The sequence below is a fragment of the Falco rusticolus genome, chromosome 5, assembly GCF_015220075.1.
Source record: "Falco rusticolus isolate bFalRus1 chromosome 5, bFalRus1.pri, whole genome shotgun sequence".
In the NCBI taxonomy this organism is placed as follows: domain Eukaryota; kingdom Metazoa; phylum Chordata; class Aves; order Falconiformes; family Falconidae; genus Falco; species Falco rusticolus.
In genome coordinates this window covers 17,284,050-17,304,113 of record NC_051191.1, presented here as the reverse complement: position 1 = coordinate 17,304,113, position 20,064 = coordinate 17,284,050, and the positions used below count along the sequence as shown (strand labels likewise).

Below are 20,064 nucleotides of genomic sequence, written 5' to 3'. Positions count from 1 at the left end.
GTCCACCACTGGAAGGGGAGACTCAAGACATCTGTAAGGAAGTGATACCAACCGAAGTCTTAATACCTTGACAGTGATAAGTAATTTCATAGCTTTTAGTATTTGAGCAAACAAATATTCATTGATGGTTTGAAATGAGCATCCATCACAATTTATTATTACCTGAAGTGAATTACAATTTAAAGTCTTTAATTAAAAGATCTTTGTTCCTCTAAAGAGATTCATATGTCACTGAATGTACGTTACTCTGTGCTTCAAAAGAAAAAAAAAAAAAAAGGTTCTATACAAAAATACTAATTACTTTCCTTCTAAAGAGTAGAGGTTGGGAAGTGAAGCTTTAGTGTTTGCATATGCCAAATGTATGTCATCGGAAAACCTGCAGATCCTTAGAACAAGCAATATATCATTTTCTGAAATTGTGGAAATAATAAACATAAGGTGATTTAAATATCTGTAGATTCACAGTCAATAAAGTATTTTCATGTCTATATTTGAAAGAATAATTTCTAAGAGATAGATCTGACATTTCTTTGGAAGGAAACCAAATTAAGAGTGATAAGTAAACACCAACTGGTGTCACTCTAGGATATGAACTTGGAGAAAGTTAATTGTTGCAGAGATGCTGTATTAATTGTTATTAAATATGGTTTTATTTAACATCCATTAAGAATCTGGAACAGTGGAGTAAGCAACATTTTTTTTCTGAAAATGCTGGCAAATTAGGGAGAATTGCATAGGAAAAAAAAAGAGTATAAAGGCGATTAGAAGGGTTAATGTAACCCCGAAAGATGGGATTTTATTTTGAAAAACACAAGCTAATCCCCCTCTAGAGGAAAACAATTCGGAACACCAATCTTCAGAGAGAAGTGGAGTGTGAAATTCAGTATGCTGAACAAGCCTGAGTAATAATAGACAGCAAAATTGATATTTCAGCAATCAGTGCAGGACAGTAGCAAAAAAACCCTGAAGCAGCAACATACTCAAGCCCATGAGGATAATTCCTGTCTCTCAAGAGAATTCCTTCTTAGAGCATCGATTCATGATCCAAACAAGTTGGTCAACATGATAGTTTAACAAGTTCTGGCGCATTAACTGAGCTATAGTTATTTTCTACACATCACTGTGGCAGATAGGAGATACCGTGCTGATCTCAACGCTCAGTAAGAGCAGTATAAATTTACACAGTCTTGTCTTTTGTCAGGTCGAACACTGAGCTACCGATAGTTGCCCTGGCTCAGCTGACAGAATGCTATGTCCGAATGCAGTAACGTGTTCTTGAGCCTTAACCCTCTGTTCTGGGGCAGGGGGTGGTTGGTTGGCTTTAGAGAACACAAGAGAAAGAGAGCATGTTTCGTTCATGGTAAAACAATGGCTAAGACTAAAACAATGGTTTGGAAGTACTACAGAGCGATTAAACTTAATGGGATGATACAGAGCAAATGGAAGTTTACTGTCAGAAATTTCTGTACATCAGATGTAAGGAGTATACCCTAATGCTAGGCTATTAGACTTTGAAACTGAAGAAAAGGCTTATTTGAGTGATTCAAAAGAAGTGAAAAAATAGAGTGTATGAGAGATGGCTAAATCATAGCTTAACAGAAATAGGAGAGCTGTGTTAAGGTGGCAGCCTGGGGTTTTTTTTCATGATTTCACAGGAAAAGGAATCCATGTGACCAAATATCTATCTATAATGCACGTAGATCTGTGCTAGTCGACATGTCTCCTTTTATAGTCCCTGGGCAGAAATAGGCCTTTCTAGGGTGCAATTCATGTCATTCCAATGTAGATGTTTCAAATAAGTCAGGTGTACCCTAAAAGTATATATTCTGCTTGACTGACTATAAAGGGAGTCAAGGTTGACTGGTTCAAATGTACGTATCTGTCCCATATGTTATGAATAAAAAGCAGATTATAAGATTTAGTTGTGTGAGATAATCTGAATACAAACCAAAATCCTGGTACTCAAAGAAACCGGCTATGATTCTAAAATATTTAGTCTGTGGCACTGGTGAAGCAAGGCATACTCTTGTGTAACTCATGGATCCAATTCTTATTTTATTATCTCTAATGTGTAATGACACTTGAATAATACTATCCTGTTCCATCATTACCCTATGCATTCTGTCTTTAAAACCTCGTTTTTAAGTTTAAGACCAAAGTACTATTCCTGCCTGTGGAAGAGGAAGGCTTTGTTTTGCATAAGGTTCTGTGTTGCTTTGTGATGTATTCTGCCTCTGCTATGAATATGGCCTGACTGTATAGTTCACTGTGGCAAATCCATTTTTGTAAGTGATTTAATTTCTCTTTCTCATCCAGCAATCTTATCTACATTGCAGACAAGAAACAGATCGAGATTGGCTGAGATACATTCTCACTTCCTTATACAGGACAAAATGCTCTCGTATGCATATAGTATGCATGCTGCAGCATTTGAGAAGCCATTGTCCCTCAAGCTTAGGAGGTGAACAGCCAGAGTATGTGCAAGGAAACATGCAAGGAAAGGTCTGCATGTTTCAAAAAGATGGAGGTGGTAGCAGTACTCAAATGTAAAAAGGCCACTAAAGAATACTGTCTGAACCAACACCAGAGACTTGTCATGGGGTACCATCTAACTGGAGGAAGTCCCACTGAATTTGTAGCATACTCATTTTAAAATTTCTAAAGCAGAAGTAGTAATTTAGCTGATTGCTAAAAAAAATTTTAAGTGGACATAATATCATTGCAAATCTAAGAAAATACTATGCAGCACTTTTCTGGGTGACAACTATGATAGTCTATGGCTAGAGATCTTACAATCTTCTTTCTGTTTTTTAGTCAGGTTCTTTGGTAAACACAGATGTGCTGCTTAGTTTGATTTCTTTGCACTGGTTTTTGCTCACCAGCCGTATAGTTTCCATTGATTACTGTAATATGTCAGAAGAGTTCATACTGAAAAAAAAATAAAATGGAAAAAAAAAAGATAGTGGAAAAGTGTTGCTAAAAAAAAAAAAAAAAAAAAAAAAAGGAAAAGGGAATAGAAAAAAAGAAAGGACAAAAAAGGTATGGGAGTGTTTGTTGTTTGTTACCCAAACAGATTTACCCCTTTCCAGCCTTCATACTTCATCCTCAGCTTCTGCAGCAGCCTGCACTGAGTATAGGCTGCTGAGATAACGTGTAAGAACTCTAAAAAATCAGCCTTTCTGAAGGTGGGTAGAGCAGAAATTCTGCATTAGCCCAGAACTACTGGAAAACAGCACTAAGTGGTTGAAGCAGTATGCACCAAATTTATGTAGAGCAAAATATTCACCCATTAGGACATCAAAAATTGGGTTTGGCATGTTCTACTAAATGAGCTATCCAAGTATGTGATATATGCCATCTCTTTTGGAAAGTATCTTTGAAATATATGAACCTGTAGTCGGCAGCCCGGCCCCAGAAGTGTTCCTGTCAAAAAGAGAACTGACACATTCAAATGCAGATCCATCAAGACTGTGTCTGAAATATTGTTGTTAAGGAAATCTGAAGACAACCCAGGACTGATTCATGAAGCTATGGCAACTCCCAAACAAGTGCTGTGAGTGAAACATTAAAACTAAACTGAAAAAGTGGGAACCTGACAGAGTTCCTACATCAGACGGCTGTTTTATAATGGTGGAATCCAAACAGGCTCAGAGAAGCCGAGACTGTTGGTATGGAACGGAGCCAGAGTACTGACTCACTGTCCATACTGGCTGGTGAATGGTTAGCCCATTCCTGGCATGGGACTAGAATAAGCCAGCAGCCAGTTTCACCCTGACACGATGTGGGAGATAGCACGGGGCACACACAATGCACAGTCGGGGTGAGGGGGCAGAATTTAACTATGTAGATGTAAACAGTGACAATAAAAGGAAGGCCAAGTATCTTAGATTTTGTATAAACCCTAGTAGAAGTTTATAACTCCTTAAGACATTTAACAGATATCAGCACATCGCATGAAGCATCAGCAATTTCCAAAACAGCCAGAAATTTCACTAAAAACATCTCTGCATAATCTAGTGAATAAGCCTACCCCCTCAAAATTGGTGGACTTCAATAGAAGGAATACTATACCCTCAGTGCCCTTTCCAGGGACTGACCTCAGATTTACCTGTCTACCAGAGAGATGATTGGTTTAGTTTGGTTTGGTTGGGTTGGGTTGGGTTGATTTGGTGGGTTTTTTGTTGGTCCAAGCTTGCTGTAGGGTGTCTTTCAGTTCCTCTAGTCAGGAAAGCTCATACTCCCTTTTCTCCAAGTTGTCCTCTCTCTTGGGAAAGCCGCACAAGATAAAGCTGTGGGCAGCACCATCACCCTGCTAACACGAGTCTGGCCCAGGCAGCTCTGATCTCCTGCTTCCACGATCTCAGCCCAGCACCGAGGTCTCTACAGCTTTGACTCTGCTTCTGCTGTTCTTCAAAATACAAAAAAAGTACCTGGTGCAAACTGGAGACCCTGTATCTCATGTCTTGCTCATCCCCAATTCAGGACTTCCTAGTCAACAGTACTGAGGGTTTGAAGTAATGAAGTTGTTAGGAGGATGGTGTGGATTTTTGATTTCAGGCTTAGGGAAGTTTGCTGTCATCCTACTGTCTCTACTCTTTTACATCCCTGAGTCAGTGGTGGGGTTTTTCCTTCCAGGAGCTTCATAAAGGACCCCAGTCTTGCTTTAATGGCTTCTTATGGGTACTCTGAATTAATAGCAGTCTGTTCATGATTAATTTGTTCGTGAAGATATGCTTTTTGTTGTCTCTGACAAGAGATGTTGGGAGATACAAGGTCTGATAGCTCTCCTGCTTCTGCCATACTTTCTCCTCTCCAGACAGCTACTCCAGCTGTACATTTGCTCCTGATCCCTTTTCTCCTGTTTCTTGGGAGTATTCTAATGTTGAGAGGAACTTGCATCCATTTGGAAACATCTGCATTTTTAGCCCTGCTGTATTCTTAAAAGGCACGTATATATCTATCATTTGTGAGTTTAAGGGACACTTGATTCTACAAAGGGAAGGTGCACGCGAACCTAGTTGTGAACCACTGGCCCTTTTGAAGCGAATCATGTGAACCATTGATACCTAGGAGTCAAAGACATTAACTTCTTCTGTGTAACATGCTGCTAAAATACCCTCTTTTAGTTTTCTCTTTACAATTTACCACACCATTTTGCCTTGTCATCTCTCTAAACTGCTCTGTTGTTCCTGGGCCTGTCTGCTTTAAAACTGATGGAAAACAAAGGTTCGTAGCTGACCTTTTTCCTTTCCATGTCAAAATTATGAGCTTTTATATGACATCATAAATACAACAGTTTCCTCAGCATGAGTTATCTGTAAATATATTATTCTCAAGCTGGCTTTTGGGTTGTTTTCATTTTTTGCTCATTTTTGTTCCTGTTCTTAGCTAGTAATGCCAGAAATATTTAATGATCAAAAATATTGTGAGTCATGCTGCATCGTCCACCGCATTGACTTTGCTGTTAGATGTCATGTTGCCCTTTCCCCCACCCCCAGCCTTGGTCGCTTCTCCCTTCCTACCTTCCCTACATAGAAATCAATATTTTGTGCAAGATATTTTCATAACAGCCTTGTGAGAGGGGCAGTTGTCTTAATTGCAGAAATAAAACCTCTGAAAGGTATTTTAGAAAATACTGTTACCATGCAAGAAATATTGCTGTTATATTAGCATAACTCCTGGAAGCGCTGCATTCCAGATTCATTTTTACAAAGCATGTCTCACCTTACAGAGTATCGTATTTTTAGCCGTGAGATATGTACTCTCCTAGTAACCTTCAAATTATTTACATCCTTTTTGTCCTACCCATTGAGACTGTTTTATACTTTGGATTGACTTGAAATCATTTTTTAAGTATCTTGTTATAATCGTCTGGTATCAGATCTATTTTAATAAATATTTTACATGTTATAGCAGGTAAACTAAAAAATATCTTACATATAAAGACTTGTTTATTAAGGGATTCAATCTAAATCTTGTTAGTAAGAGCAATGGTAACCTCTCAGTAGCAGAGGGAATGACAAATTTGAACAGAGGGAGTCATGGCAGGAGACCAGTTATCCTGAAATTCACACTAATGAGACTTTCATATCTTTTCTTGTATAACTGATTAGCAGTGAAACAGTGTGCAATTGCTTCCATATTTCTGAATAAAAGAAAAAGAAACCATAGACCTCCTTAATGAATATGGATTCCTGAAAAAACAGACATCAATAATAGTTAGTAGCTATTACACTGTATTAATGGAAGTAGTATTAATTGCATTGTGTTTCAAAGTGGTAGTGTTATGGTTTTGCTGCTTCTTTCTTATTAATGTTTGTGCACTGTGTGGTACATTTGTGTATAATTTTGCAAAGCATTAGATAAATCTTTTTTACATATATTGCATAGAAGTTTTTTAATGACTGTTTGCAAGCATTTTGTTTCAAAAGTCCTTTTATTATTGGTGAAACTGTTTTCTAATGTAGGCTTATATGGTCTGTATTAAATTTGAACAGTGCTTCTCTCAAAAATGATGGGGACGCTTCTCCTAGGGACACGTGTGCCTAACTTGTTGATATTAAAAGGAGTTAGTTTGCACACTGGAGAAATAGGCCCCTTTAGAATACCTTTTAGCAAAAAGAAATACAAGTGTGTAGTCATAGATTCTTACCATTGCATGTCATAAAGAGGTAACTACCATTGCTCCAATGTCTATTTTACCATTAATTTCTTATGCCCAAAATGAGACTACTTACAGTAAGCAGTCAGACGTTATTGTTACTAGGTCTACCCAGAGACTTGCCATGCACCTAGGCTTGGTGCAGGGCTGCAGGAACTCTGCCTTCAGGACAGGCAACTCTCTGCTGAGGAGTGCAGGGCACGTTTGTGCCTGGTGGCTGCAGCCCACGTCACTGCTAGAGCCCAGGAGCTCTGTTGGCAGCACTGCAGGCTGATTCCAGTCTTACTGGTATTAGTGAGTGGATTAATACTAATTGAAGAAAAATTTGTTTGAGAAAACAGATTTTTTGGCTTGCTTGGTTGGAATCTGGCCAGGCCAGAGAAGTTTCTCCTCTGTTCTTCCAAGCAGTATTATCAGAAAACCAGCCAGGTTATCTTGGACTGTGTATGTCAGTGAAAAATGGCATCTTTTAAAGCCAGATACCTCCCAAGCATGGCACATGGGAGAACCTACTGCAATACTAGGGCATTAAGAAATTTGGTTTTTTTCTTAATTGCCCCTAGTCTAGGCTCTGAGTGAATCTAGCCTTCCCCAGAGGAGATCTGGGAGATCTCAGCCTAAGGAAAGAGAACTACAGAGCTGGACTCTGAAAAAGTACCGTACAACCTGTGCTTGTGTACTGAGGCCTGTCTAAAGTTTAGTCTAAATGTGTTGAACAATGTCTCTGTTGGTTCAGTATAATGTAATGTCCTATTAAACATCTGTTGGGTTTCCAAATCTGTTGTCAAAGTACATTGTGTAGACGTTGTGATGTGGTGATTTGTAATAATAGTGCAATATTTGTAGCAATAAAGTAAGCTAATATACTATGAAACCAGTGAGTACATTATCTATTGCGCTACAGACATGAGGCACAGCACTGGGGAGACGGGAAGGCGTGATTTCCAGGCACTTCCTAAACCACTTACAAGAGCCACAAAACTCTCTTGGCTCTTATGGTTTGCCTGTCCAGTAAAAATGCAGAAACCAAATCAGTCTTCTAGATGAGGTATTTATCCCTGTGCAATTATTTAAGCAATTTCCTTTTACATTCTTGAAAAGGGAGGGAAGGCTTTAACAATGGCTACGCTTGCCCTCTATGTGTAATGCTCTTTTTTATTATTATTATTTTATAAACCAGGAGCATACATTTATTAAATACAACACTGCCCTTCTCAGGGAGCCTTTGGGTAACTCATAATTCAAACACAATCAAAACCCAACACCAGGATACATGCACTTTTGCTGTGTGACCTTCAGATTACAGTATAAAAAAGGACATGGAAGCCAAAGCTGTCAGGCACAAGCTCTGAAAATTGACTCCCAAGTGTGTCAAAACAGATTTCTAAAAGAAATAAATTGCTTTCCAAAGCCAGATTTGTCATAACTTGGAAGAGTATTTCAGTGTATAAGAAACATACTGTGCAGTTTTCCTGTTTGGTAAATGAGAAAAATCTTGACTTTTATTTATTTTGTACCTTTATTACCAGGAGCTAAAACAAGGCAAGCTTTCTATGCACACATTCCTAGGGTCACCTTATTTTTAGTATCTATTTCAGTTAGGTGCAAATGATATTTAATGGACTTTTTAGAACATTTTTCTCTAATGTAAGCATTTTTATTACATTTCTTGTGTTTTAGATAGAGAACTTCTAAAGATCCTATGATAATTAGAAGAAGACTCTATATGCCTGAATAAAAACACAGACTCAGAACCTTTGAATAAGAAAATACTTTAGAGATCTTTAAACTAATTTTATCAGTTATTTTCCATTTTGACAATGAGTTAAGTTTTTTTCTCTAGCAGAAAGTTTGCTAGTATTTTAAAAGGATAAATGATGATGACGATGATGATAGCACTACTAATAATGCAGTTTTTCTTAAAGAATAAAAAAAATCATTAAGTGATACTTCAGGGATTAGTTAGCATCGTAGAAAAGTTTTGCTGATTATGGAAAATATTGCAGTATTCGCTGCATATATTTTAATAGCTTAATGCATTTTTCATTTCAAAGTCAACACCTTTTTCTTACTATCCATGTGAAATAATTTCTGTATTTTAAACTATTGGATCTCAATAAATGTGATTATTTTAGGCATCTGGGGCCAAGCAGTACCTCTCTACTGCAGTTTAAACACTATCATAGCTCTGAAGTAGCACAGAAGATGCTTTAATCTGTTCCTTAAGGAAAAAAAGTAATGGCCAGTAGAGAAACTTGTTCCTTTTTGTTGTATAAAAGTGATCCTAGTGGGGTAGTGTATCAGAAGACTCAGCTGCTCTTTTGCATAGCTCTTAAACCTCACGCTATTTCACGTGTAACGTTCTCAGGAATAAGTATCAGGGATTACTAAAAGAAGATGGAAAGACTCTGGCAGAGTAGTTCAACTGTGTAACCAAAATGAAGGATGATTACATCAATGGGAGGTCCTAGAGCATTCCAGAGGGAAGTCTGGGGAAAAGTCCACAGGGCTTTCATCTGTGGACAGTGAGAGCCCACAAATGTGGCAGAGCCAAAGACAGTCATCTCCATCCAATTTCTGCCCATTTTCACCAGCTTTTTCCATGCTTTACCCAGGTCCTTCCTCAGTCTGTATGTTTATTGTTTGTCATTCCAGCTCCATTTTCCTTCATGTAAGCAATTCAGAGAAGCTGTCGTTCTTGAATGTCAGCCTAGTAATTGAACTTAGCCTTGGTTTGAGCAGGAGGTTGGACTAAATGAGTCCCTTCCAATCCAAACACTTAATTATTCTATGCTTCTCCATCTTTCTCATGTTTGGGGGCCCGAGGTTCCAAAAGAGAGTGTCTGTGACTAAATGTAGTAAATCACCATCAGGATAATTTTAAACTTCTTCCACAGTACTTCTCAGAGAGAGAAAGGGAGTTGTTTAATCTTGTCTCCTTATTACACCATATTAAATATATATTTATATTAAACCTATATATATTTCTTTATATATGAGAGTTCTTTAGAAATTGGTGCAAACAGAAAGAATGAAGACGTGCTGTTTGATTTCAGCTTGCCAGATGTGTTCATTGAGATTATATACACAGCAAATTATTTTCACACTATAATTGAAAAATAATGCAGTGTTTATTTGTTTATTATGTAGCATTCCTGAGAGATGTCAGTGGCTTGTTGGGTTGGCTGTAAAAGAACACCTAGATAGTATGATCCAACTAATAATGTTCACTACAAGGACATCAACTACAATGATTATTTCTGCCAAGGTTAATCTTAATTAAGCAAGAGGTTATCTTGCAACTTACTCACTGTATACCAGACTTTGAACTTTATCAAGTTCTTTCTTGTAATAGAAGCACATTAGGATGCATTGTACTAAAAGACAAACCAGCTATATAGAGTTTTGGTCAAAATGGCCCTTTTTAAACAGGCATCTCAGGATAATTAATTGTGAATGTAAATTTTTAGAGGTCCCTAAAGGCAAAGAAGCTGGAATTGTTTTACATGCTACATAACTTCAGCCTATCTTCCCAGGTTTGCCTTGCAACACATACAGCCACGTTCACCTCAGCTTTTGCTGCCAGGCATCCTGTGTAGACAGCTACAGGGCATCCTTCCTCACTGAGCTGGGCAGCGAGCAGGGCTCCCTGCACGGTGAGGAGAACAGGCACTTACTTCTGTGGTGCCATTCAGTTACTGTAAACATCTAAAGTAGCTGAAATGAATATTCTAAAAAAGCCTATTCTTCCCTGTTGATTATTAATGTTTTTAAAAACTCTCCTACCGAAGTTTCATATTTAAATTTCTACTCACATTTGGTCAGATGAATCCAAATTTAACTGTAAAAAAGTTAGATTTCTAGTCGACATTAGTCAAAAGAGTTACCCCTGCAGTCAGTGGCAGAAAATAGGCAGCTTTTTTAGATGATGACTTAAGTAATTTTGCTCAGTCATTGCTTAAGCAGCTTGTTCTCTGAGTTTACCCATCATGCGCCACTGGTGACAGAGAAGTCTGGCCGAGGACCATAGTTTAGTTAACCAGCCAGCAAGACAAGGCTGAGTGAGATGAGTCCAGCCCACACACCAGAGGCAAGCATAGAAGAATTGAAGGTATTAAAAACCCCAGCTGTATTATCACAAAAGTTGGAATCTGTCTCATGCACTATAGCTAAATCTGGGATCCCATTTATGCTACCATAGAATGAAATACGGGTTTCTTTATAAAAGGAAAGTGATAAATGTGGGCTTGCAGAAAACAGATTGTTTCAGATTAAATATATATTAATATCTCTATTAATATTACAAGTTTGGTTATAAAATGTAGTTGGTTTTATATAATGGACTTTTGTAAGGCCTTACATGCAACATCCTCAATCCCGATTTAAAAATGGAAACAAGTAAAATTAGTATGGCTTATTTGAATTGAAGAATTGGTTAACTGATTGATCTTTCAACATAATTATAAGTAGGAAATCAGTGAGGGATTTTATATTTAATGAGCTTCTTCTGGGATAAATTCTTGGCTTTTGACTGTATTTCACTTTTTATGAAGATCCTGTAGAAAACATAAAAGCAATACTGATAAAGTTTGCAGATAGCAGAGAGATTGGTCCACGTCACTGGGCAGATGACACATTACTGATAAAGAGCAGTGTGGAATACTTAATAAATTAAGCATCAGCAAATAGGAAGCATTTTTACACAGTTGATGTGAAAGTGTTTCCTGAAACACAGAGCAAAGAATGCAGCCCACACTTGCCAAAGTGCTTTTGAATCATTATGGATAATCAGCTAAGCATAGCATCACAATGAAAAAGGCAAAATCAGGACAATTTCTTAAAATAAAACTTAGGGTTTATATGATTTTCTTAGTAAGATGTCATTGATATTTTATTGCATTTATTAGGAATTTTAACAAAATCGATGAGATCCTGTTCTAGATTGTTTTCCCTCTGCTTCTTAAATTCATATTTTCCCATCTTTTTTTGCTTTTTACACATGCACTTCAAAGTTACAACATGACACTTCCATATACTATGCAAAGGCCAAGCCTCTTGCAGGAGTCTTAACTCAAGTTTCTCTTACTGTTAGTAATGACCTGAAATGGAGGATTTCTCTAGGATTTTCCATACGGTTATTCATTAGCAAAAGTAATGACTGATTCAATTGTCCATGTGCAAGGTAGATAGAAAGATGTTTCTTTAATACCCAGCTCCTATAAATTATCTCATTTCTTGTACAAGCAATTAAGCATATTGTTTCAGAATTTATTTCCTGTGAGGAACTTGCAAGCACTTGTTCATTAAAAGCTTGTAGAAATGGGAAAAAATAGGACCTGGCTTGGGGAGAGTGGTCTAAAACAGAGCTGAAAGGATAGAAACCAGGTACTGAAGAATTAGAGATTCAGAAAATATGTTTTAGTCCATGTAAACAGTTCTCTAAGGAATCATGTTGTGGGATGATCCTTGTTTTCAGCAGAGGAAGCACAGTCCCTGATATACAACGCTCTGGGTACCAGAGTCTACCAGCTATAAAAGTGCTTGAAAGACATTTATGGGTAATATGAGAATTGATTTACTTAAAACAGCTACAGCCATCCTCAGTGTCAAATAGATAATAGCAGTCTGACGGAGAGCATCTGTTTGGTTTCTTCCAAACGTGTGTGCTACCATCCTTCCTCGGAGAAGCACCTGGGGGTCAGGCAGGTCCTCCTGCAGTGGAGACAGATCACCTCTCCCTGAGGTCCTCCTCATGGAGAGACATTTCCAATGGCTGTGGGATCAAGGCAGAGAGCTGAAGATCTGCAGCCTAATCCAGGAACCTCCTGAGACGAGCAAGGAGCAGACACATGAGCCTCAGAGGGAATGGGATGAAAATTGGGGGCTGGCAGGGAGTAACTCAGTAAGCCATTGTTTTCACTGGAATCAAGCACCTGTAACATAGGGACAGTGAGCGGGGCAGGCTGTTCAGAAACCCCTTTTGCTTCTATATTCTCCAGGTAATCATTTTACATTTTCACTATACGAAAACTTATGTATTGTACTTATAATAAAGCCTGGTGGTTTGGGGCTTGGTGAGGTTTTTTAGATATATCTATACACACACATATATATAAGAAAGCCTTTGGAGCTGTCTATAAGAAAGAATCTAGGTAGATGTAGCTTAAAACTTTGGCTAACCTAGAATAACACCTCAGGTGGGAAGAAAGCACCAAATCAAAACCAGCTACATTGCCACAAAACAAAAAGTAATTTCTTCACCAGCATCCCAGGCTGACATATTCTGCACGTTGCAGATCAAAGGCTTGAGTGCTGGAACTGAAGACTGATGATGCTTCTCCTCCTGAGCTGTAACTCCGACATAGTATCTATGGCTATTAAATGTGAGTTAGTAATGAAGAAACAAATTAACACAGAAATCCTATGGATTTCAGAGATTTTTACGAAAGGGAAAAGTCCTATTACACCAGCTTTACAATTTGGGGTGATAAAACACAAAGATAATGTGCATCATTGTAATTATGAAATCAGAAAAAGAGCCCCAAATGGAAATATACTGCTACTACTTTCCCTTTTGCTATTTAAAACTACAAACATTATAACTGGAAATACACACAGATGCCAAAGAATAATAGAAATAAAAATAAATAATAGTGGTTTAGCATGCAATATAATAAGTAAGAAAACATCCATTTTCTGTATTGGAAATAACATTGCAAATTAAAGCAAACAAATTAAGGAAAGAAAAATTAATGCCTGTGAAATTTTCCAGGTGGAGGATCAAACCTAGCAATTAGAGAGTGAGTATTAATTCTGAAGTATTCAAAAGCTTTTTTTTTTTACCCTCCCCTAATTTGTCTGATAGTTAAAGAACTGCAGCGTAACAAGATACATGTTTATGTCATTAAATCAAGATGCATCTATTGCAGAGTGCTGGTGTAGTAGTTGCCATTGAGTTGCATTTCTAACTCATTCATACTAGGAAAGGGATGGATAAAAATTTATGACTTGTGTTTGTGCATGGAAGTATCCATTTTTATTCATTAATATGGGATAGCTACTTGCACACTGTTTTTCTCAGTTCTCATTGCCAGTAAATAATCTTTACCAGTTTAAGGAGAACTGTAGATGTTCATCACATCTTCCATGTAAGGTCTTTCTATAGCAGAACACAACTTTCAGAACATTGTTCATGGAAAAACTGTGTTCAGTGGAGGATCTGAATATATTTTTGTTTGATTTCGGTTCTATACATTTCAAATTGCAGCAATAATTTCTGATTATATATAACGGTATATAATTTTGTTGAAACTAGAATGGTATTGTAATTGGTCTTCCCTCATCTATGAAATATTAAGTTTAAAAAAGCTCCCACCAGGACTGAGTCCTAGATATTTAATTTTTTTTTACCAAAGAGAACATCCACTGAGAAATATAGCAACTTAGTTTAGGACTATCAGTTGCCTGATGGATCAATAACTTTACGGCATGAAAAGCAAAGGCCTGCTTAGAACAGGATAAATTACTTCAGGCTCCATGATGTCGAGAACATCTAACATTTAGTGCTCACTAAATATTAGATGGTCCTGCTAAATATTAGATAGTCAGGAGGTATTTTTTTCTATAACTTAACTAGAAATTTCACCTGCCATCTGACTTACTTATTTTTTACCAATGTACAATTGAATAAATGTTCAATACATTTTGGAAATGCAGCTTTATGCACAAGAATGGCTTTAGTGAATCACCATTCACCGATGAACACTCCCTTTGTCAGAAGAGCACTAACAAGCTCTAATTTGAATCAACCTTTTCCTTCCCCTTCCCCTGAAGTAGACAGTCTGTTGTTGATCCCTGTGACATGAATCATACATTTAAAATTAGCTCATAAGGGTTAAAAACAATTAAAAAAACCCACAAACAAAAAACCCCAAACAAACAGAAAAAAAAAGCCAGGGGCATATTCCACTGCAAACTATTTCCTATCCTAGCTGGTCAGGATTTTACACCAGCAAAACTGTATGGTGACTTGGTAAAGAGCATGCAGATCTACATTTAGTGCCTTTTGAACTACCTATTCTTCAGGAAAGCCCAAGGAAAAAGCATATATCACATCCAATTTGATGACCATCAATGATTAATTGTACTGTTCCTGTTCATCCAGCTTCCTTCAGCCAGCTATCGTCTTCAAATCCGTAGGTTTTGTTCTGTGATCATACGGGCATACTGAGGTGTGTGGGTATACTGAGGAAGAAGAAGACATTTTACAGATCCAAGTGTGCTGTCTTATGCAGTAAGTTCTGATTTTAAAAAAAAGAGGGGCATACATGCTAGGTACCCTAATAAGTCTTTCTAAAAATGCTAATTTTTTAGCTTAGGCCAGCTGTGAGGTCCACGAGGTGCTTCACGGTTGTCAGCACCATAATCTTCTCTGTTTAACTTGTCATGTTTATCTACTGTTCCAATTTTCTCAGTATTGAGGGGTTATTTCCATTATGTTAGACATGTCTAAATCTCAACAGTCTGAAATAAATTTATGTTCCTCTGAGAGACAGAGCACAGTCACAGGGGGAAAAAATTACCTATTCACAGTTTTTCTTGCTTTTCCTTGTAACACATTCATTTAATACTTTTCACTTCCCAACTATCTTGTCAGGATCCTTTATCAGCATCATTTTTTAGTGTTCTGTTCATTAACTTTGAAAGTACTGCACAGGACTACGTGTGACCAGCACACAGTCTAAACATCATAAAATTCACATCAATACTGTTCCTCTCTCATTAGACTTCAGGGTACAGGTCTTCTTTATGTTAATTGCTCATCTCCAAACCTTCAGGAATTCAGGGCAATGTGACTTTTTTCAACCCTTTTTGCAAGCCAGGTCATCTTGATGGATTTGTCATGCATTGTACTCTTTAGTGTTCTGTACCGCAATAGTATCAGGCCCATCAATCATTATTTCTTGCTCATTTTTTTTTCTTTCAGGCTCCTGTGGTCTTACACTAAATCAGAACTTCACGTCATTTTAACCATTATGATTTAGATCTCTGCAAAGCTTTTACTAATTCAGCTTTGTTCTTCTTGATAATTAAGTTGAATATTGATAATTACCTCGTGATTGGGTGAACATCAAAGCAAGGAAGTTTATCTCTACTAGGTACATGTCAGTGTAGACAGTATCAGATCTTCAGCAGCTCGAAGTGAATTACCTGGAGGTTCAACCAGAGAACCGAGAGTTTATAAATTCACTGTCTTCACAGTGTTGTTACTCCTTGGACACTGGCCTTCCACTAACTTATCCCTTGCCAGATATTCCACTTTCCTACAAAATGGTGTAGTTTCACAGCTAAGGCTCAACCATGTAAAACCTGAATCTTGTGATAAGGTTTTTTCTCCTTAGTTAGTCTTTTCTTGCAGTCTCCCACTGTTGGTCAGTCTTTCTGTTCTACCTGAATCCCTATAACAAAAAATAAACTGGTCTGTCAAGCTGGTGCTGGAGCAGGAAGGGGGCAGGAAATTGAAGGAGTGAGACCCTGAGCTCACTAACAGGCATCCAGGACCACCTGAGATGCACTGGGATATCAAGAAATCTTCACTGGAATGGCAGAGTCAGTGAGAAACTCAAGTTTGTCCAGGATGACAGCTGAAGCTCTGAGGTCTCCCATAGATTCTGTGTCATCCAGGCAATCTGTGCTGCCAATCCAGCACAGATTCCAACTAACATAAGGTGTGGCACCCTTGGTATCATACCTATGGTTCTGCATTTGCGTTAAGTTCCTAATTCACAGACTATGACATCAAAATTTTGTTGTCTGAATAGCAATTTCTAAATTTGGTGCAGGTGTCTGTATGTCCATTATAATCGATGGGGGCTTCAGTAATCTGCGTAAATGTAGGCATCCTGTACTGATTGAGATGCCCTTGGGTATCCCACCTCACCTCCCACTTACAGGTCCTTTGCCACAGCTGGCAACACCATGAGGATACATATTCCAGCCCAAAAGACACTAGGTGGTGATGCAACTGGGCTGATATCTGGAAAAGATTCAGTACAAAGAACAGAGCCTAGACAGTGTTTCAGGGCACTGTGAGGTTGCCATCTCTGTTTGGTTAAGCTGAAATCTTTCCAGACTCAGTTTCAGCTGTTCTGCCTCAGTGGCACCACGGCTTGTGATGTGCTGGTTTTCTGTCTCCCACGTTAGTGTAGCATTGCATTGCCAGGTCTCCCACTCAGAAATAGTCATAGACACAAAGGGCATTTCCCTACATTTCCCTATTTTTATTCTTTTATTAGAGATTTTTCTGGTCATTGTTGCAGAGAAAGGATTAGCTGTTTTTCAAATCAGGATCAGGACACAGAGAGGGAAATCCTGGGGACAAGGAGAAGTCTGTGAGAGTTTGGGGACAGGCCTCTAGAGAAGGGGGCAGCAAAGAGAAAACATGGATGCAATCAATGAATTTGGAAAAGGAGGAACTAGCAGGATAGATGTCAACAGTAAATATCTGGTAACTCCTTTTCATCAATGACTTAATATGAAGCTTACATATAAGCAAAGGTTTGAATTTATTTTTGAATATTTACACACACACACTCACTTGCTGAAGACTTTCTGTGAATGCATTTTCATGAAAAGGACTTTAGGACACTGTGTACAAACAACTTATGCTCCATCTACATTTTAACAGAAAATATTGGGAACATGCCTTGATATTCATCAAAGTGACACGCCATAATGTAAACTGAGATTCCTCTAATGTGCTTAGAAAGTGTAAAAGCTTAAATGGAAGCAGAATCTAAAAATGTGAAAGAGCAGAGACACTGGCATAGTTAGAGTTTCTGGCTGTCAGAGAGCTCCAAAAATACAATGCAGTATTCCTGAAAAGTTAATTTTGAAGCTTAAATTAGCTTTCAGTAAAGCCAGGCTGAGTTGTCAGACATGTTCTTAGCAAGCACACAGTCTTTATGGGCATGGCAACACTCACAGGCCCTTCCAGAAGCAAGTCACGAGCTGTCAGGGCTATGAAGACTCACTTTATATTCTAAATTATGTTGCTGATTCAGTGTGTGTGACACATACCAGTCTTTTCACCTTGCTGTGTCTGCTCTGCTCAGGGGGAGTTAGGTGCAACAGTATGTTTACCCAAGATGGTGCCTTACATGCGTTACTAGCTCTTGAAATATTAGAGTAGTATAGTAGAGAGCGTAATCTGTCGCCTGGACACATGAACCAGCAGCTCTGATTTTAGCAGCACTGGATAACACGCATGAGCAAAACTGGAGGTTCTTCAAGGAAAATTTCCTTCTGCCAGACAAAAGGTTCTTCTTTTTTTTTTTTTGTCTGTACAGAAGAATAACTTTGACCTTTTCAAGGTGTTGGTAGCTGTGAGCAAACTTCTGAGATCCCTTTCTCCACTCACCATGTGTTAGTACTTGGGCATGCAGATTTCTGCTAATTGGGTTAGTATTTACTTAAAATACATATGTTATAGACTCAGTGAAGAAAATAACAGTTCATTCAGTACTATTTGTGTTGCAAATCATAAACCAGGATTTGGACCTAAGAAATTTGAACTTTTAATAAAAGGCAAGAGACAAGGGTCTTCCTCCGTTTCATAAGATATCTTTTTCCTCTTTAGGTCAAGTTTTCCTGGTAAAATCTATTCTGAATTGTACTGTACCAGCGTTTTCTCTATTCTGAGACATGGCTGTCCTTCAGTTAGTATGGTTTGCTATCAACAAGGAAATAAATCTGTAGTAATGTAACACTGTTCTGGTAATAGGTGCCAGAAAACTTCCTATAAAAGTGTCACGCAATGAGACATTCCATAGGTGTTTAGTATCAAACTTTGCCAGTGGAAAATAACCTTTTTTTTTTTTTTTTACTACAAAGCTACTTCTTCCAAAAATGTATTTCTCATTTCCAGAAGCTGTTGTGTAGATTTTTATTATTTTTCCCAACTCTAATACCTTTAAGCATCCAAAACTGTCCATGAGAGTGTTGCATTTGCCTGTGCACTTATTTTAGCCATGATCCAGAAATTCTCTGCCTCACATCCAGATTATTCAGGAGGAGATGGCATTTAGTTTGTTGTTTTTTTCTAGTTTCATAAATTATTTTAAACCTCTGACTGATAAGCAATTCACAGAGCTGTAGCAGCCAAGCAAAATAAATAGCTGTATATCCATTAGAATGTAAATTAACTTATTACTATGCCAGCTTCTGACCTTTTCTGATAGCTGTATTCTTGCTAACAAAGACTCTGCTATTCATGAAAGTGAAAACTTAATGGTAGCTTGAGATTCCCTGGTGTATTTTGGAGGAAATTCTCATAGACACAGGTAGCCAGTGAGGGTCCCAGCTTGAGCAGCAAGTACTTCTATCATGCATGGCTTTGAATAGCTATCCTTTTTCTAATTATTTGTGAAGATCTGAATATCAAGAAATTGTTACTTAAGAAGGCTAGGTCAGTGAAACTTCATGAGCTGCACAAAAAGTGCTCCTGTGTATAAAAAGCTGAATATTTATTTAGTACCTGATCTCACAGTCAATTATGGTTCTTCATCACTTCTATAGACTTCGGTGAGATAAGATCAGGTTTAATTTCCCAAGGTACTCCTCTACTTCCACATCATTTCTGATAAACCTCTGCAGCTTGCACTTTCTGCTACTCATCAAGAAATCTGAAAGTTTGAAGGGAAGAAATACAGATTTGGACTCACGATGCCCCCAAGTCACCTGGAGAAAAGATGAGCCATGGAAGGTGCTACCACAATGGGATCTAAAGATCCAGCTGGCCTTCCTGTGAACTGTGCCTGCTCTTTACCTTGCACCTTCACAGAGTGACGGTCTGTGGGCAGGAATGTGCTTGTTCCTTGGAGTCATTTTTCACGGGTGTGGTAGGCCAAAGAAAGTGAGAAATAGTGCTGATTCGGACTGGAGTACTGCTGCCGTAGCAGCCTCACTTGGGCTGAGATCAGGAGCAATGGAGTAGTGGAGCACAAAACAAAATGCCACCACAAGTAACTGCTGGGGATTGGTTTGTGCTGTTGCGAGTCTCTTCCAGGCAAAACTGTTTAATATAGCCCTAAAGAAGACAGAACTATTTCATAGGGCTTTTATCTGAACCTGCATTTGATATAACTGATGACTGTAACCAGCCTTCATCTCAGTGCAGCACCGTGCTACACCAGTTACTGGCCATGCTGCGAGGGAAAAGACACTGGGTCTAACCATATGTAATGGTGTGGGCCTGGCCAAACATGATGGGTCATTCATCTTGCTCTGATGTGGGATGCAGTGATTTTTGACCCATTGTGTCAGGTGCTATCCCAACCAAAGACCAAATGGATCCTCTACAGCATAGCACCATCACTCTGAGGGAAAGCTGACAACAGGACTAG

At 38.2% G+C, this 20,064-nt stretch overlaps 1 protein-coding gene across 10 annotated transcripts in view; it reads left to right on the top strand.

The window, feature by feature from the left end:
• Positions 1 to 20,064, top strand: part of MAGI2 (membrane associated guanylate kinase, WW and PDZ domain containing 2) — a 755,449-nt gene that overhangs the window by 635,130 nt on the left and 100,255 nt on the right. The gene's annotated exons all lie outside the window — the stretch shown is intronic.